Here is a 24,543-nt window from a genome sequence, read left to right as displayed (position 1 = left end):
TGTTACTCAGACGTGGTTGCCCAACTGAAATGTGCCGTTGTGGTCATATGGAGAAACTCTGAGGACTTCAAGTGTTGGTCACTACCAGGTGTTTTTTGATGGAAATTGTCTTTCTTCAGATGTTTGTGATGCTTAGCGCTGTGATGCTAGGATTTCATTGTGAAGGTGCATGCTAGCTGTCTCAGGAAGGTGCAAGCTAGCTATCAAGGATCCATCAGCTTCACATGGTTTGAAACATGAAGTTTACTGTTGAGTGCTCATTTCCACTCGTCCAGCTGCTAGAAGGAATGTTCTCTCCATCTCCAGCCGCTGTCGTACGCTGCAAATCAAAGTTGTTGTTTTAAATGACATCACTGCCGTTAAATCTGCCAGTGGTGCAAATCCTGGAACAGCCACGACTGCGTGATGGAAAGAAGATGCCAAGGCGGGGATGGAAGGTTTACGAAGCAAGACTCCAGGTGGCTGCGATTGCCCACGCTGGGACCGGCCGCACAGTGCTCTGCATTGTCACGGACGGTAGGTGTTAGATGACGCAATGCCTACGGTGCCAGACAAATTACTTTTTTTTTTTTTTTTTTAGTTCATTCCTCTGGAAACAGGGGAAGGATCTGAACGGGATTTCTGTGCAAACCTGGAGGAGCCGAAAGCGGCAGCCCCAGCAGAGACCCCAGCAGTCAAGGGGCTCAGTCTCGCACATCAAAGGCAGAGGCTTGCTCCGGGGAGCAGGAATCACACCAGAATTGCCTGGCGTTTGGAACAAGTCCGTTTAGTTTTAAATTAAGCTGCGGTTGGGGAACGCAACGAGCCCGAAAGTCGGGAAAGCCTGCTCCTGAACGAAACCCTTGACGGGACTCCAGCAACCGCTACAGCCGGGAGTGACGAGAGGCTGCGACCCAAGTCGTTCTCAGGGCGCTTTTCATCCCGGGCCCAAATTAAAAGCTGGGGTTTGTTTGCTGTTTTGAGGTGTCGGCGTCCCCCGTCCCCCCTGCTGAAGTAGTGCCCGTCCAGCGCGGTCGGGGTGGCGAGCTGGAAGCTCCCGGTGCCCCCAGAGCCTCAGGCCGCGGGTGTTCGTGCCTGGAAAGGTAACGGAGGCCCCGGCGAGGGGCCACCGTGAGGTGCGGGCCGGGGGGTACCGTGAGGTGCCCCCCCACGCCCCCCTCCCCCTCAGCGGCCGGGGTGCTGTCAGGCGGACGAAGGGGAGCCCCCACCCGGGGCCCGCCGGCCGGTTCCCGCCCCGCCCAGCCCGGCCGCGCCGGCCCCCGGGGCGGTGACCCCGCCCGGCCCCGCCGCGTGACGCCAGGGGGCCGCGCGGCCGCTCCCTCAGCCCCGCCGCGCTCCTCCCGCCGCAGCCGGGGCTCCGCCGAGGCGAGGCGCGGGTCGGCTTCCCCGCCGCCGCTATAAAAACCTCCCCGGAGAGGGAGGGAGAGGGACGGGGCGGAGCGGGGCGTGAGGCGGTGGCCAGCGAGCCCGTCCGTGGGGAGGCGAAGGGACGCGCTGCGGCGGCGGCAGCAGCAGCCGGGGCTCACCGGGGACCCCCGCGGCTCGCCCCTCTCAGCTGCGGGAGAAGAGCTCTTCGCAGCCCGAAGTAAGTCCGAGGGGGCGGCGGGGACTCCTGGGGTCCGCCCGAGGGGTGCTGCTCCCCGCGCTCGCTCGCTCCCCGGGGCGGGGGGGGGGGTGTGAAGGTGGGTCCGTGGGGTTGGGTGGGAGCCCGCACCCAGCGGGGTGGTGGCCCCGGAGACGTGTGTGTGTGTCCCCCTCGGGGGGCGAGGTCTGGGGGGTGCCCGGGAGCGGGCTGGCGGCTGCGGGCCGGTGCGCGGGAGAAGCCGAGGCGTTGGGCGGGGGTGACCCGGCGGGGCAGGGGGCTGGGGCCGGTCCCTTTGGACCCTGCGTGTCCCCGTTGCCCCGTGCCGGGAATGTCCCGGCCGACAGTGGGGGTCGGGAGGGTCAGCTGCGCCCGCAGAGCCGGCGCTCGGACGGGGTTGCTCTGTGGGACTTCGCCTTCCTACACCTGGTTTGCTTCTGGTGGAACGGCTGGATCTGGCAAGTGCCGATGGGTCTGCCCAAAACTGTTTAAAATCGTCAGATTGTGCCTCCCGTTTGCTGCGGAGGGGTCGGCTGGGAGAGACGCCGAGTTGCGAGCGGTGAAAACGCCGTTTCCCTCCTGTTGAGCGTACGCGTAATTCTGCAAGCGTGGTACGGCCTCCGACATCGACGCTTCTACCTCCTGCATCCTCTCCTTTGTAAAAGTAAAGCTTTTTATAGGGGGGGGGGGGGGAAGTAGTCTGAAGTCTTGGGGAGCTCGTCTGCTCCCCTGGCGTGCTCCAGCGGGACGTCGCGCCCCACACTTTTGGGCTTGCCATGGCGGGGAGCGTCTGCTGCGCGTGAGCGTGCTGCTACGCGCTGGAGCTGGGTGCTGGGGTGTAAGCCCGAGGGACCCGCAGGTTCTCGGGAGGGCTGTGGAAATGTTTGCGACGCGCGTTAAAGCCTTCTCGGTGAGGTAACCCTGCAGCTCTGGAGAGTGGTGGGTGTTGTAGCTAGATCCGCTTTGCTCTAAGTGGCCCACGTTACAGTGGAAGGATGCGTTACCTGTGGCTCATCAGCTCTGCAGCTCTCTGCCCTTTCCCTTGTTTTTCCCTGGATTTTTTTTGAGCTTTTAGCAAAGGTCAGCTGTTTGGACAAGAAATAGACTGAGAGTGTAACTGGGTGTATTAGGGAGAAGGAGGGAAGGGGTGGAGAGAAAGAGAGAGAAGGGAAGGATATGGGAAAAGTTGTTATAAAGAAATACTTGTCTTTTACATATTCTGGACAGTGTGCTTGAGCTGATTCAGAAAGCAAATTTTTATGGTGTTTTTTTTTCTGTGCATTTCTGTTTCCTCCCTGCAAAGAACTAAGAATTAAAAAAAAAAAAAAACAAACAAACAAAAAACACAAGGTGGAACTTTGGATCAAGAGAAATGGTCCGAAGGGGAGAAGGAACCTGCATATCTGTGACAAAAATTGCTAATTTGCTGTAGTAATGAAAATTTGGAAGTGAATGGCGAGGGTACTTCATTGGAGAGGAAGAACAAAAAAAAAGCAGCAACAAAAAAAACTGCTGCATAGTTTAGTGACCCGTCCTGAAGAGAAGGCAGGCAGGGATTTAATATACTCCTGTCTCCGGGCTAAGCTAGATTCTCTGGTGATTTGTTACTTAGGAAGCTTTGGATGAAATTGAAGGACAGAAACTTACTGACTTTAGCATGCTCCAGAGCAAGCTCTTGGGAGAGGGGAAAAAAGAGAAGCCAGCAACAAATCTTTCTTTCACAAATGGTAAATCTTCGTTTGTAGTGTAGAAGTGGCCGAAGAAAACCAGACTTTTTGCAGTTGTCAAGATGTCTGTCACTAGTTATTTGAGATGCAATCTGTGGCTGATGCATCCTTGCCAGCAGAAGGCTGGTCTCGCTGTGGTGTTACAAAACATAGTGCTGCTACCCCGCTGCCATATGCCCGTGTTCTGCTGGGCCCGTACTGACACCGAGGACGTTCCAGGCTTGCCTTATTCCTGGCGCGGCTGTATCACGGATACTTTGTGTAGGTTTCATCTTTCTGTCGCTCATGTGAATTTTATTATTTAGCCGACTTCCAGCAGTCACGAGTGCAGCGCTCCCCTGACACATCCGATGTTTCTTCTCAGTCACTCTGGGAGCGGTTGTTCCCGAGTCCTCAGACAACAATTAAAAATAATCTTTTACAGGAGCTCTGAAAATGTGCTCGTTTAGCACATAGTTTGTTTTATTTTAGTGGTTTTTTGCGGCAGGGGAGATATGATTTAGCAAGTGTTACAGTGCAACACGTGTTTCAGCGTAACACTAGGGCATTAGGGACGGAGCTGGCGTTGCTCGCGAAGGCCCCTCATTACCTCCGCTCCCAACTGTGGTGTTTGCTGTGGGAACCGGTCGTTAACAATGTGCGCTTTGCTTCGATATTTACAACCTCTTGCTGACCAGTGTATCAAAAGCATCTTCATTTAGAGGATTCATTTCGGGACTTTAATTGAGGAGATCTCTTTGTTTCAAGCCTCTGTAATAAAGCATTCAAAACGCTGCCTTTGAACGAACTAGGTCACTGTAACGCGCGCACAGAGTGATTCTCATCTGCTTCGGATAGCCTGTGTTCGGTCGACCCATATCCCTGGTGAGCTTGTCCCTGATTTATCCTTCTTGGACTGGCTCGTTCACAGGGAGCTTATGCTGGCAATTCACTGCTGGAGGTCATTCTCCATTCTTGGCATCTCTGGCAGCCTTAAGCTTAAATTGCAGCCTCATTTTCTGTCCAATCAATACCACTCTTATGTCGCAGAGTTTCCATGGTGCCCCCAATCTTCTGTCTACTTATTGATGTCTGACAGCGGGAACAGCATTCTGTGTCGCTGTATATACTTACTAAACCTGTCAAAACTATTTAGGGTCTGTCGCAGTAATTTATATCCATATCCTGATATTATTTGTATCTGTTGAGCTTTGACTGATGGAACTCGCCGCACTAAGGAATCGGCCCCAACAGTGCGCTCCAGGGATGGCTCAAGGGATGGACGTTTTCAGAAAGGGGAAAAAGCCTCTCTTCTAGAGTAGCTGGGGTAGTCTAGAATCCTTTGAACACAATAGAGTCGTTTTGAAAACATCCAAGTCTCAATGGCTCCCAGTTAATGCTTTGGAAATCCTTCTCCATTGTGCTGCTCTGAATGCACAGAGGGCCCTCTCCGATGGAGCCGCGGAGAGGAAAATAGAAAAGTGAGCATTGTCGGGAGCTCAGCGTGCATCTGAGGAGAGCTGGGGGAAACTTGAGTCAGTTGGCCAATTGTCTCGCATCAACTTGTCTTCAGCAGAAGCACAGTAGAAAAATGAAATTGGAGGAGCGAGCAGTGTCTTCTGTAATGCGGATGTTTGTGTTTTACTACAGTGACCCACAGAGATTTGTAGTTGCGTAAGGAACGGTATGGTGGTGTCTCTGTGGGCTGACACAGCAGCAACTAAACACCACGAGAAAAGGCGTATCTTCTGTGTGTCGTCAACTTCCAAGGGACCGGTACCTGTCGCTTGTGCCAACAGCAACAGACGCTAAGTAAAGACCAGCAGAATATTTTTTTTTTTAAATTTAAATACGCTTTGCAAACTGTTGCTCAAACAGAGGTGGTCGTCAGCTGGAGAAACTCTTTAATCCCACTACCTTTAACATGGGCTTGATCCAGCCCGTGAAATAAGAGTTGGCAGTCAGTATGGAATTTGCTGCTTAAAATTTTGTTTGCTCTGAGTTGCCAGAAAAACTGGTTTTTTGATGCCAAGTTCATTAATACTTTTCAGACCCTCTTCAGGCTCCCCTACAGTCTTTTCACTAGTGAAAAGTAAGGACCTTGAGACTTAAAAGGCCCTGTTGCAGGTGGTGTTTGACAGAGGGGTATTAAAGTTCAGTTGAAGTTTTCAGCTTTGGCTTACCTAATGATAGAAAGGGTCAGTGGGACTGTACCAAAGTAGACACTCTCTTGGCCAATATGTCTCACCTTATTTTATTCCAAGAATAGAATCACTAAACCATTTAAAATATCTGGCTCTACCTCCTGCAGTGGCACCACGATGATTTTTTTTTTTTTTATGTTTCTCATTTCCTTGCTTGCTTATGTATGTGGGAGTGACTTTTTAAACACTGTAGTCATCTTGCAGACTGCTTTTTAATGTCTTTCAGACCGAAGGTTGAGAGAACACAGCTGTAGGTGGTTTCATGGGAGATGAGAAGGGGGAATGTGGGTATAATAAAAAAGCTAGCTATATTACTGATGCAGCCAGGTGATTTCCACCCCTCTGTCCCTCCACTCCAAAAAGCCTCTGCCCTTCCTTGCCTTCCCAAAACAGCGGATTCTGGTTTCAGTGTGGATAACCTCTGGAGGTGAGGAGTAGAGCTGACTCTGTCCGAGGCAAAATCCAGTTTCATTACATTAAGAAAAATATATTAATATGTTAATTTGGGCCCTAGGAGCATGTTGCTTGGCAAGTGCCATTGATTGCATGGCAGCTGCAACAGAGGGGTAAGGACTTTTAGAGCAGAAGAGCATTACAGGAGTTGGGGATTTTCTGATAAAAATAGTCTCTAAAAATAAGCAGTGCTTGGGGCTCCAGTCCACTGCCATTTAATAAACTGCAAAGTTCAGTTTTAAACTGGACCTGTCTCCTCTGAGGCCTGCCAGCACTATTTCAGAGCTTGTTAAATGTTTCACGAATGTTATAAAAAAATCTTCCTTCCTCGTTAGTTTCTACAGAGTTCTAGTGTAGCTTGGACCTGGTAAACATCCCCTGTTTAGTTGTAGGTGATACCATCGTCAAGTGCCTGTGGGGAGGGAAGAGAAAGGAGAAATTCTCCAATGCCTCAGTCCAAACGCTTGTTTTGACACCGGACTGCAGCTCGCGAACAGCGTGAATGACATCAAATTTTGCCATCTTCAAACAATATTTTTGGAGCAACTCGTTATCTGTACAAGTTCTCCTCCCAGGAGTAAAACCAGACAGAATGACTGGGAGGGAAGAGGAGGCTGGACGGGCGCTTCTCTCCTTCAGCAAGCCTCTCTCGACACGCCTGGGCTGATGCTTGGTTGTCTTAGTGGCACTAGTCCAGCCAGCAGTGGAGATGGGCACAGCGAGGTTGAGGTGGCCGATTTCTCAGGCCTGAGTGCAAAGTTGGTCTTGATCTCCTGAGCTCGTTAAGGAAGATGAACCGCTCCGCTGTTGTCTTGGCCATTTAACTGTGCTACCTGTGTGTGTTGCCTTGGGCTATCCCTAAGGATTGGAAAGGTAAATAACAGATGATTGTGCTCTGTGGATATAAAAGACAGGAGGAAAGCAGTAAACAGGTATCTGTGGAAGTCTGAATGTCCCTATCTGGTTGCAAGAAATGAAAATAACTGAACAGGCTTCTCAAATTCAGTTCCATGGGATGTCAGGCACAAACCCTGTTTTGTTCTTGTGTTTTGTTTCTCGGAGTTGTGCGAACAATGGCGTTAGTTTCATAACCAACTGAAGATAATCTGAGTATTGCATTTAAGGCTTCCTTGTTTTGACTTGATCGCTAGCACAACAGATTTATTTATGTATTTATTTATTTTTTTAGCTATACTTCTCACACGTCATGTCTCTTAAAGTGCCAAAGAGCCTTAGTGGTGCAGTGCAAATGTATGCGCCCATCTGTAGCTAGCAACAGAAGGCTCACAGTCTGGAGCATCTTTGCCACCATGACAGGAGCATCCAAAATGTACTTAATACTGTGTGTAGGTAGTTCTCATATCAAAAACTTCGTATTAATAAAGAACTTTTACAGGTGTTTTGTCTCTCTTTTTTTTTTTTTTTATTACAGGTTTACAGCATGCAAGCAGCAGTGGGAAGAGTGGCATTGGCTCACAGTGCCCATTTTAACATTTCCCTGATGCTCATCTAGGCAGTTTGTTAGACGGTAATGACTTAGGAAAGGTCTGCTCTCTTTGAAAGTGATCTAGGAATGAAGGGACTTAGAAATAGCCGTGGTAGAAAGATGACACCTCTAATATGGTGCTGTTTCTGCAGTGTTACGGCACTACAAGGTCGCAGTTTACTTTTGGAGAACTGAACCTCTTCCATTTCCATATTGAGATCTTTTTCAGCTCACTAAGAATCATATTCTTGCTGTCAAGCAGAGATTAGTACTAAACCTGGCTCACCACCACCAACCATTGTTCAGGCAGTTGATGCTTCAGTAAGAGCTTCATCAGAATAAGGACTATAGAATTTAACCTAATATTAAGAAAGGGTGCCCACCCCTTTGTTTTGGTGACAAATTCTTCAAAATAAGACATGAATGAGTTATAATGCTGGTAAGGGCTTGTTACCCTTCTTACACTTCTTCTAGCAGAATCCCATTACTTTCATTGAAAGTGCCTTTCGAGTGAAGCACCTTTTAGTAAATTAAAGATAAATCAAGAGATTGTTCTGATACTCTGCCTTAATTCTGGTAGGGAAACACTTTGTTCCTCTAGTATGGACAATAAAAATGATGTGTTCAAAAGCAGCCTCCCGACCCCCACTATGTTAAACAGAGGTAGTTTCAACTTCTTGTTCTGCCTAGGGTGGTTTCTTCTGGAAACCCAGTCTTCTGTGGTGGTGGCTTAGCTTTCCTTCTGGTGTGGCTGAAAGGCCCCTGAGATGCAGTGATTGCTTCCCGACAGCTTGTGCCACCTGACTGCCTGGTTGTTTGGATTGCTGCCTTCCCAGAGGTCACAAAGATGTTTTTGTTTGTGCAAGAGTCACTTGCTTTTATTAGAAGCTTGCTTGGGTGCAGATGATATGCAGTAGGGACCGAGGGATGGAAAAAAATCGACTAGCTTTCACTGTAAGGCCAACAGATGGGGTTTTCAGCAAGCTTCCAAAAACACTGCAAGCTTTGGTTCAAGAACTTCATGTCATTTCACTTATTAAATCCTCACTTTCCTAAGCTGTCCCTTCAGCCCGTGTTTCTTGTCTGCTTTGCGCGTTGTCAGATGCTTTTGCTAATCTCTGTGGCTGATGCTTGCTGAAGTGATCATTGGCAGAAGCGTGTGAGCGGGCGTGTGTGTGATTGCCGTTGGCACGGCAGTTAGTATGATATGGCATTAGCATACTTGCTCCCTGCCGCAGGCCTCCTCCTCCTCTAGGCAGACTTATGCAGCGGTGGGGGGGAAAAAACCCAGCAGAAAGCCATGGGGGAGGCACTTACGGTGTGGTGATCTGGCCGGTTTGACCAAAGACCTACAGAGTTCAGAGGAGTGCGAAGGCTGCTCTAGTTTTCCTCCTATTACTAATCATAAATAGATCATCCCCCAGCAGAGGGTTTATAAAGAGCTGCGGGGATTATGGGCTGCCTAAACAGGGGTATCTACGTTGAATCTAATTCTCGGGAATTTCCCTGCCCTGGTGAAATAGCCTGGGAACTGTGTTTGTGGATTGACAAAGAAGCAAAGGCAATCTCAACTCCCTTAATGTTTGTGAGCTGAAGAACCAGACTTTAAATGGGACAGGGAGTTGAGTTTGTGTTTTGGACCCCTCGACGTTGGGTGGCCACTGGGATTATAGGTGTATGTGTTCGAAGGCTGTCAGTTTCTTCTCTCGATCACTGTCATTTGAGGTATGGTCTATGCAAGTCTCGTGTGTTGGAACAGCTTTACGGGCTACGAGTTACCTCACTGAGAACAGCGGGACGTGCTTAGACAATGTAAATGTAGAGTGCACGTGAAACCTTTGCTTGATCTGTGCCTTGACTGATAAGGTTAACACAGTTAGCAGAAATAAGTCTGAGTCCGAGGCTGCTGTCTTTCCACTGGGATCAGCCCCTTATTTTACTTCTGAAGGGAGAGAACTTCTGGGCTTAACGTCTGAAATGTTTTTGTAAAGCTGTCTGGAATCAAAAATGTAGGAAAGTAGGGACAGGGAGAGAAAATGTTCCCCCACTGCTTGCAGAATTGGTCATGTTCTCATGATGAAAAAACCTGAAGTTCAGAAAGGGATGGGAATGGATGCTCCCTGTCCTTACTCATAATTTTGAGCTAGAAAAGTTATTTTCAGGCTGCTTTCAAAAATATTTGTAGACTTTTTCAGTATTTTGCAACTGAGATAATATTTACAAACACCTCTTCTCATTCACTAGCGTAATGTGCTACGTGGTCCTGGCCTTTGTTTGGCTGCTTCTCTCTGCCCGAGTACGGCATCTCTGTGCTGATTTTCACAAAAGGTGAGAGCTCTTGAGAATGGTGAGAGATTGAGTACTGCCGTACAAGGAAAGAGCTAAAAAGCAAGGGTGGTGTATTACAGCACATGCTTTGCTCGTTTAATTGCTATGTGCCATAGTGTAGTTTGAATTATTTACAACGATGTCTACAAGGAACTGGCCCTTTAGACAAGAATCGCTCTTTCTTCTGGTAACCACACCTGCAGGTTGAGTGGATATGGAGACTGTGCGTTTTTAGATAGAAAAAGAATCAGATGTCTAGACACTTTGCTCCAGCGTTGTGCTTTACACACGCGTTGGAAGCCAGGCTCTGTTTGGAGAAACTTTCCAAACTGTGGGGATGTGTAGCAAAAATGTGTTATCTAACTTTAGACTTTCCAATTGCACAACACGTACTAAAAATGACAAGTTCACATCTTTGACACTTTCAGCATGTGCTGTAAGGCTCTAATTCTAGTTGGGATTTTACCAACTGCGATTTCTCAGATGATTGTAGGTGGGAATTTCTTGTCTTATTTAAATAGAAAATTCTGAAACAAACAAAAAACCCAAAGCAGGAGAAGTCTGTGAAGTGTAAATAGTCTGTCTAAGTCAAGAAAAATTGAAGTTGATATATTTCATATAAGGCTTATTGAAATGGAAATTTTTGAGTTACCGTATCCAAGATTTCTATTCCAGGTCAGTGAAATTCTAGTGTGTACATGAACACTTGCAGCACTTAATGGGCATTGAGGGAATGTAAACAAGAACTTGAGCCTACATGTGAGAGAGATACATGGGCTACAGGAAGCTCTTCATGATGCCCTGTGATGTCCAGCTGATGATGTTCATTGTGGCGTTTTTGTGATCGTGGTATCTCACAAAAAGAGTGGCATAGTATACAGCAGTGGGGAGTGAGGAGCGTTTTCTCAGATTTATGCTTTCCTGATCAGTTTAATTTTTTTCAAAGTATACTTTTGAAAATTAGAATATAATTTATGTGTACAATTTTAATTGTGCATAGTGTAGTAATTGTAATCATTTGTAAGCAATTGTAATAATTGTAAATTATTACAAAATTACTTGTATTACAGAATTATTTTGTTACAAAATAATTGGAAACACTTGTAATAATTTATAATTGTTATTTACAATTATTACAGCTATAATTAAAGAATTGAGTAAAACCAGAATTTTTATTCCATTTTTTTCCCCAAAGGCTTGTACATTTTCCTTTCAATTGCTCTACAGGACATGGCGTTTGGGATTTTTTTTTCTCCCTGTATAATCATAGCTTCTGTGTTGCAAAAGACATTTTAGCCTTTGTTCAGTGCTAAGTAGACCCTTAGCCTAGAATAAATATAATTTTCAATGCCTGATGCAGTTTGTGATTTGTGTGAAACGAAAGGGATTTTTTTAAAAATCTCATTTATATCTGTCTTCTGTTGCCCCAGGTTTAGAAAAGTATTCTAGGCTTACAAACTTTTTGGAGTAGGAGAGTTTCCAGTCTGCAGCAGCTGATCCCAGGTGAGCTGCACACTTTGAGCAGCCTCGCCTACATCTCTGGTTTTCTTGCTCAGGTTCCTGTTCGGTCCCAGTTTTGCTGCCTTGCAAAGCTAAAGCATTGAAGGCTGCTACTGCTTCTGTAGCAGAAGCTGTGAAATAGGTCTGGATTCTTCTGAGATGTGGATCGTGCCTGCGAGTAGCAGTCCAGTTGTACAAGGTCCAAAAGTGGATGGAAGAGCATGGGTTGGGTTCTGTAAAACCAGGCTTATGTGGAGCGCTTAAAACTCTTTGCAAGTAGTGTCCATATTCCTTAGCTTTTATTGTGCATACATCTGAAATGGATTTTTCCCCAAACAGATAAACCACACCCAAGCTGTTTTGTTTTTGAAGATGTGTTTCAATAATTCTGAATACCTTGAGGTTTCCTTAATCTTCATTCTGAATTCCTGTGTCTCTAGTGTTCTTATTTTCATAACCCCAACTTGTCTTTGCTTTAATGTCTCTTCTGTTTAAATAGTGTAGTAGGTCACCCTTCATAAATATTACACATTGTCTCATGTTTCTTGTTTTCAGTGGCCTTTAACAGCCCCACGCCTAGTTCTACATCAGCAAAACGTTTCAGCTTGTTTATTTCTAAGTGTGCTCACAATTCATGCCCTTAGTTTAGTGAGCACATTTAGTTGAAGTTTAACCTGGCATTCTATAATTGCATTATAATTTCCATAGTCAAACTTCTTTCATATTACAATTTAAATTTTAGAAGCACTAGTCTAAATTTGTCTAATCTGAATGGCTCTTCCGCCAAGAACAGGGATGTGGCATCTTTTGTCGCCAGAAATTTTTTTGATGTCTAGAAGTTAATTCAGTAATCATTGATATATAGTGGTATGTAAGCATATATATGTTTTTGTTCCATTAGACTTCAGTGTGTCTGTGGTGAATTTTATGTGATATTTGTGCTGTCCAGTGCCTGGGTGGTTGTGGGGACAAGGACCTCCGTACTGTTGACTAATACCGTATCATATAGGCAGCACATTTTGTTACCTTGTTTTTCATTCTCTCTTTCAGATACTTCGTAAATGCACTCAAAACATTGATCCTAGGCTGAACTTCGGGTGCTGCAACCCCTCCTTTCGGACAAAGAACTGATTATTGTTCTTGCCCTGGGATTCTCGGTTGCTTGACTAATATTTAAGGAGTGAGAGGGCCTTACCTCTTATCCCAAGATTACCGATCTCTCCTAATAGCTGTTTTCAAAGTCTTTGAAAATCCAAACAATTTACATCTGGTGAAAAATAGCCAGGATATGTTTTTAAAGGCTTCTTGTAGATCAGTGAGGCATGATTTAGCATTGTGAAAAATGTACTTTTTTTAGACTTTTCTGGTTTGTGGAGCTTCTGTTTCAGGCTAGCTGGTTTACACTTGCCTTTAACTGATTTTTCTCAGCTCTGGAAATGCACTTTAGTGCAATTTAATTTCTCTAGTTGTTTATTTTTTTTAATTTATTTCCCCTTACTCTGTCTGGCAGTTCTGCCCCAAGTTCTTTACTTGTATAACCCTAGGGCATGCATCTCTCTTCCCTCCTTTGAAGTGAAAACTGAAGCAGAGGAGCCATTTGACTTCTGTGCAATCTCTTTTTCTGCCCTCATTGACAGCTTTGCATCAGGGTAGTCAGTGGTACAGTCTGCAGGACCCACGGCTCTGCTGGAGTTCGTTTCCTGTGTGCTTAAGGACGGCCTTACTACTTGTCAGTATGTATTTGCCTCCTTGGACCTCTTAATCTCTGTTTTGCATCTCACCTGCCAAAGTTGTTCTCTCCTATTAGTTTCACTTGGGCTGGATTTCCATTTTCTTTCTCTTAAGGATATTCTGTGAGTGAATAAATTCTTAAACTATATTTGAGAAGTCTCTTTTTTCTCTTTTTTTTTTTTTTTTTTTGAGTGGCCAGGAGTATTAGCAGTGATTGCGCTTTGGCGTCCTTTCAGAATATCTGTACTCATTCTTTGTGTGCTTTAGTAAAAGGAAGGCTTGCAGGGAGAAATGACTCCCAAGTATGGTGCTTTTAGAAGCACCTGGTTCTCTTAGGGCTGGTCAAGACCTCCCAGTTGTAGCATCCACCATAATCATGTAGTAACTTCGGGGTGAAGATTTAAAAGGATTGTGAGAGATTTCTATTTTTGCATCCTATGGAAATGTATCCGGACTGTGGCAACTCACCCTTTGGAAGTTAGTCCAGAAACATAGCCCTAATTCCTGAATCAATTATTTTCCGTTTTTTGGGACTAACTCATTGTAGTCTTTCCTTCTGCAAGCTTCAAACCAGCTGCCACACATGAATTGGTTACAGTGACGAGAAATAATTTATAAAAATTATTGCATTTTCACCTTTCTAGAAAATGGTTATGTCGTCATCATTTGATCACCAAGTATTTTACATTGATCTGAATCTCTGGTCTGAATTGGAGGCTCTTCCTCTTTCTTTCTTGGTAATTGTGCATGTATAGCTCAAGATTGTACATCTTCTCCCTTGAGAAGAATCCCCTCTAAGCATTTTAGCTAAAGGCCTGATCTAAAGTCCACCAAAGTAACTAAAATATACGTAAAAATAAAGGTATGTACGTAGGCTCATTGTGATTTAGATTGGCTGTATAATTTGTCGTTAACACTTTTTTGTGTTCCTGCCTTTTCTTTCCGATTAACGCTTGAGCAAGCTGTGCTCCAGGAAGCGGTTTGTGATACCAGAAATGCAAGCTGATTGCACTCCTGTACATCTAATTCGATCCCCCGATGCTTTCCAGCTGTGGTAAAAGGACAACTGTTTGAAAACAACTATGTTGTCAGAGTTGGAATATGCCGTAAAAACTACCCATTTTCCCTTAAATCTGGCTGTGGTCAGTTAATCTGATGCTGACTTAGTCTCCCTGCATCTCACAGCAAATGTTTTTATTATTAACTTCTCATAATAACACTTCTAAAATGTCTGTCATTTGGCTCCTAAAATTCTTCATATTCTGGGCAAAATTGATGCCTCCCCCCACCCTAATTTCTATTATGGAAAATGAAGACTTAGCAAGATGAAGTTACAGGTACTTTAAGGTAACCTTTTAAGTGATGAATCCCAGAGCAAATCTTGGGTTTTTTGAATGGGAGGAATCTTTTGTTGCATCCTTCATTTTGGAGCCATCCCTCATGCTCTGCGGCGATGGGGAGGACAGAGTTTGGGCACCTGTGTGTGTTTGCTCCTCAGCAGAAGGTTGGGAACAACCACCCTTCCCAGGCTGCATCACGGTGCACAGATGGAGTGAGGGATACAGGGGACAGTAGTGTGTTATCGCCAGCTAATGTTGCAACAAACAATCTCAAAGCCGCTATGTATTTTTTTTGTCTGTTTTGATGTTTTGTTTGTATTTAACAGTTGTTTTGGGGTTTTTTGGTGCTAGTGGAACAAGATTTATAGCAATGATTACTAATCACAAAGGTCACTCAAGCTTGAATTCATATCTTTAGAGAACAGCATGTATGAAAGAAATTAGAGAGAGGAAGGAGGCAGTTACAAACCTCAGCTAGACGGTGCATACATGTTCCTCCTGATTTCTAGCAAACTAGTGCGTGCAAGTTAGGTGCGTTGCCATTTGTAAGCCCTGTCTCTCAGTGTTTCAGTATAAGCCTGTTAACTGCAGTGGGCTGCACTTAAAGAGCTCATTCCTATTCTCGATGGGCTCAAGTGGCTTTTATGTAGGGTGCTATGAATGGGCACAAGAGCTTCGTGCTCCTTGTCGTCGTGTGAGTTGCTAGATTCATTACAGCTTTTGCTGTGGCGGACACAGCATCAGCAGTAACAGAGGTCAGCCGAGGTTGCAGTTAACCTCCTGCTTCCAACAATGGTGCGTTTAGATCACTTGCCCGTGACGCCTCTGAACGTGGCAAAGGAAGGGGTGACAACAAGTACCTTAGGTTTAAGGTAAATCATTGTTCAGGTGGAACGAGAAGGAAAACATGTCTGGTTTTAACGGTACTTTGCTGTGTATAGGCTTTGGAAATGAAATAATTTGACCTTTCTTAATAGCACACCTGTGGTATAGCCGCTGGACTGAACCGCACAGTCAGTGCAGTGATCAGAGCTCAGTGGAAATGTTTTTGTCACACGACAGGTAGAAACAAAGACCGCCAGTCTCCTGGGACTGGAGTGAGCCTTCGGCTTTGGATGCTGGGTTTGTGGGATTTGACAACTCTGTTAAGATAGCAGCGTCATATTAGGCCACAGATAATGCACGCTGCTGCACTCGTGTTCCCCGGTTGGGTAACGCCGGATTGATGGCATTGGCTTATGAAGTGCTTTTCCATATGAGTGGTTTGCGGGCTGCAGGCAGCTCTGAGAGGTCCCGGCGTAGCCTGCCATTCTCCTCCTTCCCTGATTGCCTGGTGGAGCAGAAAGCTTGCATGTAGAACTTGCAGATTGCAGCAACAGAGGTTACAAGCACAGTAAAAGTCAAAATGATCCTGATAAACTGGATGGATTCTCTGCAACTGAGAGTTTTTCCACAGAGAAATGAAATGTGTTACCCTTTGGGGTTAATAAAATGTGCAGATGCAAGTTTGAAAACACGGTTGTAGGATAGCAGGAGAAGGTCAGACAGCAGTTTGTGTATGCTGCTGAGGATGGCGAGTGTTCATCTGCTAACCCAGTCACTCTGGGACAGCTGAGGTCTAGTTGTGGTTTGTATGGGTCACTAATAACTTCGATGCACAGGGACCAATTGAGCTGCTGGATGCTTTCAGTCATGACACGTTTTGGCCTGAGAATTTGTATCTCCAAGTGAGAGTTGACTGTAGTGGCTGGAAGGTGTTTGACCCCATTTGGTGCTACTTCAGCATCTCCCCGTGCTGGGGCTGGGTTTTTTAGGTGATCTCTCACAGTGTTTGGGTTTGGCACTTGTGATTCCTGTGACATCTGCCATGATTATCAAGACAGATGAAGGTGATGTCCAAGAAAGGACTGAAGAGATTACAAGGTGCTCTAAACCTGAGGATGGAGAACTTCTACAATGTGCCATGACAAACCGAGGCACGACACACTGAGAAGTTCCCCCACCTAACATTCACTGTACAACCAGCTAAGCTGCCGTGCTCTTGTGGCCCCCAGGCCTGGGATGGCAGGTGGAGCAGCTGGGATCGAGGGCTTTTGCCTTGCAGGGGCAGTGGATGCTGCAGGTAGCAATGAAGAAATGCTGGCAGCGTGGTGGTGGGGAGTACAGTGACACAGATGGCAGTGCAGCAATTTTTTTATTTTTCTCTTCTCGTTGTGGCTAGAGCAGGGCTGTGAATACAGAGGAGGTGCTGTAGGATAAGACACATGGTTTTGTGGAAGTCCAGGGCAGGAGAAATGAAACGGTGCAGACACAGAGTGAAACGCGTTTGCAGAGTTGTGCGTGGGAAGGTTGCATTTTGCTTGCCTGCAGCCAGCTTGGGGTAGCTTAATAGTATTTAATGCTTGCTTGTTTGTTTGTTTGGGGTCCCACCCCCCTTTTAAGCAATGTATTTACCGCATAAAGGAAAAAGAAATCTCATTCATATATGTAGTAGCTTCCTGGGGACCAGGAAGAGCACAGGGCAGTTTGCAGTTGACACGAAACAGATTTATTCCTGGCTGAATAAGCTGTTCCTGAGATGCTGTGGGCCTGTTCCTAAACAGGCGTGTGAGCGGGCTTCCATGGAAATCTGGCTTTCTGTGTCATACTGTCAATTCAAAAGATCTCAGGAGCTCTTTAAAACCTGGTTGTGATCTGGACCCATTTCTGGATGTTCTTCCCCGTTCCCTTGGGCATTCTAACTACTTCTAATTCACCGTGCCTGAGGCTTGAGGAGAAATCCCATCACAAATCTACCTGGAGTCTCTGGATTCTTTACTGCATACAGAGTTCAGGCGTTTTCTTGTTCTCTGTGGGGAAAAAGAAGAAAAAAAATCTGTTACTGAGAGCAAATTGCGTTAAAAAGGCAAGAGATGAAATAAATATGCCTTATGGTCCCTTGGATGTAAGGACAAGTGGGTGGAATATCAGCCTCCAAGGGAGATTGGAGGCAGAGCTCCTTCAAGGATGGTTCTCTAGGCAGGTGAGGAGCTGGTCTGATGGCAGAAAGTTTGCAGACTGTCTGAGGAGGTTGGTGTTACGCTGCTCCTCGGGAGCCTGGGTTTTAAATAGCAGCTCTTTCCCATTTTTCCCGGTCGCGTGGCTGCGTAAGATTAAAGCTTCATCGAGGTCCTAGACCTTGGACTGGCCTTGCAAAATCCAGCCAGCCGTTGTGTGAGGGGTTAATTCACACCGTTGCCACAGAAGACAAAATGGGTCTTTGAAACAAATGTGGTGGTGGGGGTAAACCCATCCATCATGTGAATACTGCTTTACAGTAATTCACAACTGCAGCTTTTTTCTTAAGCAAGGGCTGGCCGAGTCCGATCAGTCCCCTGGCTCTCAAACAGGTCTCAGCAGGCAGTAGCTTGCTCCTTGTGGGTTTGTATGTACATGAAAGCCCACTTTATATTAACTCCGTGGAGTAGTATTTTTTTCCCTCTCTCTAAACCCCTTAGCACTAATTCAGTGTAATTATACTCATTGAATACAGTACTGACAGCCCCACTCCTCCCCCTTTCCTGTCAGGATATTGGCCTAAAAATCACTCGATGAAGAAAATCCAAAACAACGATGGGATTCTTTGTTCTGGCCTTCTACATAGGTTTTTATTATTTTAATGTAACCCATTGGTCATGCTTTCAAGTATTTTCTTTAAAGCTGAAGACTGGAAAACATCTTTATTTTTTTCTTTTAAAAATCAATGAAGAATTAGATCTTAGTCTTTAAAAAATGCTAAATCTCACAAAACTCATTATGAGCTGAGCATTGGCATCATTGTTAACAGCCTGAAGCTGCTGAGAACCTCTTGTTACCTATTTGGAAATGGGGAAGGGTGCCAGGAAAAGGCAGGAAGGCTCTTTCCACCTACTCCTTCCTGTGTCTGTGTCCTAGGGATGGGTGACATTTTCCCTGACCTGTTTTCAGGGCTGAAAATAGAGGCAGGTGTCTTAGCACGGCATGTTTCAGTCCTTTCTAGCTCCATATGTGTGAGTGAAACTTACATAGTGGGAAATACCTGGAAAGCAGTAATTAAAAAGGATTTTAGGGATCAGAGGAGGTAGGCATTGGTAGGTGAGCTCTGAATGTCGTGCTGCAGAGACATCTAAAACCAATTCTTGGACATATACATGAAAGGGCCAGACTAGGGTGATGGTGCTGACGAGAGAGATACCAGGATAAGGCATTTCTTGTTGGTGTCAACCTTTTCAAAAGGTGCAAACAAAGAAAAAAGGAAAATTTCTCCAACAAACTAATGGCAGGAGAAAGTTTGCTTTGCAGCTTAAAGAGCTTAATCTGCCTGACAGACTCAAGAAGAGGAGATAACCACATTATAAACATCTTTTAGGGAAGAAAAATAACAAGTACTGAAGGCCTCTATAACTAGCTGGGGAAAGCTGTGATAAGAAAAATTCAATTACAAACTCGTTTACTATTTTACAGTGTCGATGGTGGGAGGCAGGATGATACATTCACAAAAGCGTTCGTAGAAGGCAATGGATCCCGCATCTTATGAAGCGTAGACAGGAAATGCGAAGTCATGGATTCCAGAAGATTGATACAAGGAACTAACTTGGGGCTTTTGCATAAGGACATCCATTTTGTCTTGACTAAAGAGTTTTTCTCAGCTGCTCAGAGATGGAATGTGGGCAGGTCAGCAAAGCAGAAGTCTGTGTTTTAAAAGATAGCAAATGTGTCCTGCTTGAACAAGTAATGGAGTTCTCTTTTTAACTCTAATACATGAATGTTGTAATTTAGGTGCCAGTTTGCTTCCCACAAAGGCTGTAACATGTTGCAAGTCACACGTCTTGTGTTGCCCTGTATCATATCAAATTGTAGCTCAGCTGCTGTAAACCTAGTAGAGCCTAATGTGAAAAACAGAGAGAACAGGGAAACATGCATTATAGAAACTAAAAGGGCCATGCTGGGAGGGCATTGGCCATCAAAGTATGGAGTTGCTTACTTCTTACTTTCTAAGTGTGTGGGTGGTTTTTTTTGGGGGGGGGGGAGTTTACTTTTTCAGGTTCGCCCCCTGCCGCCCCTGCTTACCTTGTGTTAGTGGAATGATAGCTAAGTGTGTGCTTTCCTTTCCAATCAAGAATGATTTTCTTGATAGCACATGGACAGCCCTTATGCCTGAAACCCTGGTCCTTTAGCACAAAAGGTCTCCATCCGAGCATCGTCTTACTGTCTTTAGGTTTTGCCTGTATAAAGCTTCTTGGAAAAGTGAATCTGAATGAAGAAATCATACATTTGTGAGCTAGGTAGATTGTGTCAATTTTTTAATGTAAAGAAAAGTCTGTAGAGTGAAATGAACTAGATCAAACTAAGGTGTTGCCAGTTCAGAGAAGAGTATCCCCACCACTGGGTGCTGTTTCTTGCATGCTTTGAGTTGGGGAACGTGCCAGCTATGCAGGGATAAGGACGTCTTCTGGATTTTACAAGACTGAGGAAACAGAAACATTAGAAAGTAGGAGGGTGTCAGCTTTATTGGCTTCCTTTGCTCTTTGGAATGAGGGATCTTTATTTATGCTTTTCTAGTTGTGTGGATAAGCTAGTCCTGTTTCCAGAATCAAGAGAAATGCTGATTTTTCTCTCATTGAGAAGAATGAAGGAGCTTAGTAGCTTTGAGCTCTAGTTCAGTTTGAGCACTGGCTATAGTTGTAATAAATTGCTGGCTTTATTTGAGACAATTCTGAAAGGTCCAATCCCAAATAGGATTTTCCCAAATGGGAAAAACTTGTTTGTTCCTCCCTCTGAGAACAGGGAATTGTTCCACAAAGTACATTTGCTTAAACTGGGTTTTCATGTGTAATACAACTTGGGTGGGGAGGACAGGGGTCAAAAAGCAGAAGTTGTGAGCCTGTGATGTGGAACGTGGTTATAGCCTACGCCAGTTTCCCAGACTTTAGAGCAGCCTCTGTTCTCTCTTTCTCTTGCTTTGTTTTAGGCAAAGGACCATTAGGATCCATTACCTTTTCTTTTATCTCTGTGATTAATGTTGCCTGATGTAATGATACTGGTAATATAGTTGGAACCACCTGGTGATTCAACTTCAAAAGGCTGAAGCTGTAGGCTGAAAGCTTTGGATAGAACTGTCAGCATTGGGCCAACCTGGCTTCGGTGGAGCAGAGGGAAATTCATTCTGGATTTCTAGAGCTGGTGAGATTTCTTTGCTAGCTTTATGTAGGTAGCTCTTCCTATTGCTACAAAACAGATTTTGTTGTTTAGGTGAGGGCATGTTAATTTTGAACTTTCTTCTGCAAGTGGTTGCCTAGATAGCAAACCTTCTAGCACAAGAGAGAGCTTTGTTTAAATGACAAAGTATTGCCACAGCCAGATAATAGAAGGTAAGCAGGGATCTTGATGAGATTAGAAGGGCAGCAGTAGATAAAACAGAGGCGTATACGTTATGAGCTATTCTTATTAGCTCCTGATCCTTATGCAGACTTTACTGAACTCTGCCTGGTTGAATTGTTCTCTCTTGGGACACTGTTGTTCGGTTTGTATTGCTGACACAGAAGATCCATCCATGCTGCCTGTTGGGTAACTGTGAACTGCCCAGGCTGAGAGTTCAAACCCTGGAGCACACTGAACTGGGGAACAGCAGCCAGGAGCTGGTGCTCTTGCTAAACAGATGGTGACCCAGAAAGCTGTATACTCAGCATTAAGTACTTAATGACATGCAGGTGTCCTTCATGCTCTGGAGCGCTGGAGTTTTAAAGTTTACTGTAGGAAGTTGGTTACTTTGAAGACCAAGCGAGGCTTCCCACCTCTGTGGAGCCATTTATGGCACAATTTACTGCTACCAAGATCTGTCCATTTAACATAAACAGATGGGTAACACAGAGCTGACCTGAACTTCCCAACAGTGGGAATTAAGCAGGGATCAACCAGAGACATCTTCGTTCAAAACAATTTAAAGTCTTAGCCTGAGGCCACCAGGGAGAAGAACAATTTAGAGGGTAATTCCTCACTAAGATATTACTGTTTTCTGTTCTTAGCACTAAAAGAAGTTGTTTTAGACCAGAGCTGTGTGGTTGCTCTCTCTGTGTGGAGTAGCATCTTCCTATTAGCTGTTGTCACACACTGAATATATAGTAATTTTTGATAACTAGCAAAACCTTTCCAAAGTGATCTTTCCTTCTGTTTGCAAGTCAGCTTTTGGAGAGGCAAAGCTACAGGTCCATGGGAGTGGGGAGAGAGGAAGAGGTCTGCAGGCCAGAGGAGTGGGGAGGGTAAGGCAAGGCACGAGGAGAAGCACTGTAAGGTTTCTTAGGCTCTTTCCTCTCTCCCTCTGCCGTGTTGCAGCGCTCTCCCTTCAGTCCTCGGTCTGTGGGCCTGCAGCATTACTTCTCTCCTACATCTGCAGAGTTAGTTTTCATGAAGGACGAGGCGTAGAGAGGTAGCAGTAATTCTGCACTGTGCCCTCAGTGCTGGCATCCTTCTGTAGTGAAATACGCTTCACCAGCTTTAACAGGTGATACCTCCGGTCTTAGCGAGCCTTTGGGTATTTGGAGGGAATGATTCCCCTGTAATGGGAAGCGAGCAACAAGGCAAAAACACCACCTCAATAGCAGTCATTCAGCAGGTGAAAAGGACCGTTATCTGTGCCCGCTTCCATTTTTGATAGACGCGTTCCGATAGCTGTGGAAGAGAGGCTTGGGAGCAATGGAGAATGCCAGATTGAGTTTCACTTCATTTGTATGCAAGTTGTCTCTTCTATTTTTCTTTTTTTCAAAAGGCTTTATGAATGTACTGGGTCCCTCTTACCGTGATGCACAGGCTTTATATACTACATATACTGCATATACTGAAGTAAATGCTTCTCCTTGTGTGCTGGAACTCCCCTCCCTGGGGAGTCCGCAGGGTGCCTCAGGCTAGAGCTGGAATATGAGCCACCACAGAGGGTAATACAGATTATCAAAAAGCTGAAGCTTAAGTATTAGGTCTGGGTCTGAGCTCACTGGCCAGCAGAGGTGCTAAAGTCCCTCCCAGGAAGCTTGGCTTGGCATCTTGTTCACTGAATTAACAATGAAGAAAGCTTAGTGATTCCTGCCACTGGAGTGATACCTTTCCACTAAGACTCTAAAAAAGGAATTCAGTTGTGGCAAAGGGATTGGGGGAGTGAGAGAATCATGCCCGAATAGCTTTTGGAAGGAGGAAAAAAAATCGAATGGTTCAGAATGGTGATTGCTCTGCAAGGGGCAGCTGTCTCCTGGAGTTATCGCTTAATCTCTAGGTAGGCTCTCTTCTCAGTTGTACTTAGTGGGTAAGCTTTGGACCGGCCTTCGGTGAAAAGGAGCACGGCATTATCTTTTCTCTGCCAGGAGAAGAGGGGAAGGCAGTCTTTGGTAAGAATTTGCCTTTTACTGAGATCTGCCCTTTACAGTTTTTCTCCCATAAACACCCCAGCGTGCCCTGCTGGCTTCTGCCTAATTTTTGTGATGTTTGAGATGAATTTTGACTGGTTATTCTTGGAAGTCATCAGTGATATAAATATCCTAGTATAAACTATGATAGTTTTATTAAATACCTTCGCAAAAGATTCTGGGTTTAGGGAATCACTTTCCACTGCTGCTTGCCTTCCTTTTCTTCTGCTTATCGCTTTCTAAAGTGGTTCAGGCAACTAAGCCCTGTAGATCTGCTGCATCTCAGACTTTCCTTTCTTCCTCTCTCCCTTGCTTTCTGTCACTGGCATCAGCAAGCTCCCTCAGCTCTGCAGGACGGCGTGCAACAGCACGTTGTCCCTCATCTGACATTGGGGTACACAGTGTCGTTTAACTTCTCTTTTTTTTCCTTTTGCTGTGCATCTATTTCAGGTGCCCTGAAAGAAGTACCTCTACCAATGCAGTTGTAGTGAGGATGTGAGAAATGAGGAATTGAGCAGAACACAGCAGAAAACCAGTGCGATGTCTGAGCGAATAACATGTTGCTTCCTAAGCGCGTTTGCTCCCTAGTGCTAAAAATTGCCTTGATATTTGATTGATATCACGTATCAAGACAAATCAAGCTATGTAATGCAGAGATGATGGGGAGGAAAGGCAAGTATATGCACTGGGAGCGAAATACCTCTGGAGTAGGGGATTCGATGAAGGGAATTTCAGCACTACAAACACAGCTTTGTTTCTAATTATATTTTTTCCTTGCAATGAGTTGTCCATCCTGTAGGCATTCGCTGCAATTTCTTTTCAGGCATTTCTCCCCTCCATTTTCCATCCTCTCCTGATAATCTGACAAGAAATTCTATCTGGGGAAGGGGCTGAAGGAAATAACCCCTCCTGCCCAAATAACAGCATCTTTCTTGGCAGAAGCTACAGTTTTTGCAAGTGGACTATGTTCCCTCACACCTCCTGTGCTTTTCTTTTTCAAATCGCATAACTTCCTGCATGAGGTAACCTTTTCTATCTAGGTCTGTCTCTCTCCCTTGCTTGCTCTCCCTCTGGCTTGCTTTTCAGTCAGCGTTGCTCTCTGGGTCCCTTGCTCGGTGATGAATGAGTTTCATTCATCTTTCTTTTGGGGGCTCTGTGAAAAGCTTTAGACTCTGCCTGCTCCCATTTTTTCGCTCGGCTATTCATTTCCATGGCGATGGAGAAAGGAGGGGGGTGGCAGAGTGGGTGGCAGCGAGGCCAGAGGTCAAGAGTGGCCACTTTCTGAATTACAGCTTTGAATTCCATTAAAGGTGACACGTTGTAACCTGGAGTAACTCTCCAAGAACTTCGCTGTCAAAGTCATCAAAGCAAAGGGAGAGGGAGGGAGGAAAAAGAGAGAGATCAGAGGAGGAGGAACCCCAGAGCTTGGAGCTGCTGTCAGGATTACATCTGGTGACTTAATATAGGGGTAGTTCATTTGTGTTGCCGTACACTGGGCTTGAGTGAGGCCATGCTTCGAAATCTGCGTGCGCGTGGGGCATGTGAGGGAGCGAGGATTCCCCTTATCCTTTATCAACAAATGTAATCTGCTGATTAAGTAAACAACCCTTCCCCTCTGGCAAATAGGAGGGTGGAATTGAGTACAGAGAAGTGTCCTGGTCACTTTGGGATTTCATTAGGCTATCTTTGCATTTCTTTTACAGAGATGCCAGGAGGACTCAGCCAACAAATACGAGGGATGTTTTCTTGGCATCCTACAAATAGTCACTGAGAGAAAGTCTGTGTTCCAGAAGACAGCATGT

General features: G+C 45.3%; 1 protein-coding gene across 1 annotated transcript in view; it reads left to right on the top strand.

Annotated features, from left to right (window-relative positions):
* The first annotated feature begins 1,310 nt into the window (after window positions 1–1,310).
* PTN (pleiotrophin) overlaps window positions 1,311–24,543 on the top strand; it is an 84,258-nt gene continuing 61,025 nt past the window's right edge. Inside the window, exon 1 of the mRNA XM_075428710.1 lies at window positions 1,311–1,585. The gene's annotated coding sequence lies outside the window, so the exon portion shown is untranslated. The remainder of the gene's footprint in view (window positions 1,586–24,543) is intronic.

This window comes from Opisthocomus hoazin, chromosome 8, assembly GCF_030867145.1.
Source record: "Opisthocomus hoazin isolate bOpiHoa1 chromosome 8, bOpiHoa1.hap1, whole genome shotgun sequence".
Lineage (NCBI taxonomy): Eukaryota > Metazoa > Chordata > Aves > Opisthocomiformes > Opisthocomidae > Opisthocomus > Opisthocomus hoazin.
This window is presented reverse-complemented; position numbering and strand designations above follow the sequence as displayed.